This window comes from Propithecus coquereli, unplaced genomic scaffold, assembly GCF_000956105.1.
Source record: "Propithecus coquereli isolate 6110/MARCELLA unplaced genomic scaffold, Pcoq_1.0 Scaffold29, whole genome shotgun sequence".
NCBI classification, from domain to species: domain Eukaryota; kingdom Metazoa; phylum Chordata; class Mammalia; order Primates; family Indriidae; genus Propithecus; species Propithecus coquereli.
Genome location: NW_012148507.1, coordinates 667,643 through 669,354, shown reverse-complemented (window position 1 = coordinate 669,354; position 1,712 = coordinate 667,643). Strand labels below are relative to the sequence as shown.

General features: G+C 35.2%; 1 protein-coding gene across 1 annotated transcript in view; it reads left to right on the top strand.

The window, feature by feature from the left end:
- LRRC1 (leucine rich repeat containing 1) overlaps positions 1 to 1,712 on the top strand; it is a 135,041-nt gene that overhangs the window by 37,673 nt on the left and 95,656 nt on the right. The gene's annotated exons all lie outside the window — the stretch shown is intronic.

Genomic DNA, 1,712 nt, shown 5'->3' with positions numbered 1-1,712 from the left:
CTTATTTAAGTAATAGTTTATTTTTGAGTGTTTACTACAACCCTTTCAAATTCAAATTCTGGATGTGAGATATGATTTTTCGAATTCTCTGCTTTAACCAAACTGGTTCTTTACCTATTCTGTGAATATTTCTTGGGCTTTTGTCTTGTCTGTAACCTCCAAAAAATCTTATCTTAGATTTATTCAGGATATTATTTTCTCTTTTAATTTCCCTTATACAAGTCATTACTCTGTGATCAATTATAGAATTTTGTACATAATCTACCCAGTTTTTATATGTGTTCTTCTGTGGTGTATCTGAGGTTCCTACCTCATTTTGTGGTAGACTATTTAAATCTACCATTTTTTCCCACTGCATGTCTCTTTTTTTTAAATTTCAAAATATTATGGAGGTACAAATGTTTTTGTTACTTGGATAGCTTTTATAATGCTTAAGTCAGGACTACTAGTATGTCCATCACCCAAATAGTGTTCCTTTTACCTGTTAGGTAGGTTTTTACCCCACTCCTCCTTGCCCTGCCCCTCTTGTTGATTTCCAATGACTTTTACTTCTCTTCTTGCTTATATGTGCCCATCAATTAGTTTCAAATTATTAGAGAGTACATGTGGTGTTTGTTGTTACAATCTTGAGAAACTTCACTTAGGATAATTGTCTCCAGTTCCATCCAAATTGCTGCAAAAGGCATTCATTTTTTTAATGGCTGGGTAGTATTCCATGGTATGTATATACACCACATTTTGTTAATCCACTCATGAATTGATGGGCACTTGGTTCCATTCCACATTTTTGTGATTATGAATTATGCTGCAATGAACATCTGAGTGCAGGTGTTTTTTTTTGATAAAATGACTTCTTTTCCTTTGGGTAGATACCCAGTAGTGGAATTGCTGGGTCGAATGGTAAGTCTCTTTTTATTTCTTTGAGGCATCTCTGTACTCTTTTCCATAGAGGCTGTGCTAATTTACAGTCTGTAGCCACGCCAGCACCTGTTGTTTTTTGACTTTTTAACAATAGCCATCTGACAGGAGTGAGGTGATATCTCATTGTGGTTTCAATTTGCATTTCCCTATTGATTAGTGATGTTGAGCATTTTTTCATATCGTTGGCCATTTGTGTATCTTCTTTTGAAAAACATGTGTTCATGACTTTTGCCCACTTTTTAATGGGGTTGTTTGTTGTTTTCCTACTGATTTGAGTTCTTTGTAGATTCTGGATATTAGCCCTTTATCAGATGTATAGTTTGCAAATGTTTTCTCCCATTCTGTAGGTTGTCTATTCACTCCGATTATTTCCTTTGCTGTGCAGAATCTTTTAAATTAAGTCCCATTTATTTATTTTTCATTATCCCCTTTTAGGGTAATGAAAGACCCCATTTGCTTTTGGGGTCTTAGTCATAAATTCTTTGCCTAGGCCGACCTCTAGAAGAGTTTTTCCTACAATTTCTTCTAGAATTTTTATGGTTTCATGCCTTACATTTAAGTCTTATCCATCTTGAATTAATTTTTGTAAATGGTGAGAGACAGAGGTCCTGCTTTATTCCTCTACATGTGGCTATCCAATTTTCCCAGCACCATTTATTGAATAGGGCTTCTTTTCCCCAGTGTGTAGTGCTGTTTGCTTTGTCGAAGATCAGTTGGTTATAGATAGCTGGTTTTATATCTGGGCTCTCTGTTCTGTTCCATTGGTCTGTCTCTATTTTTGTACCAATACC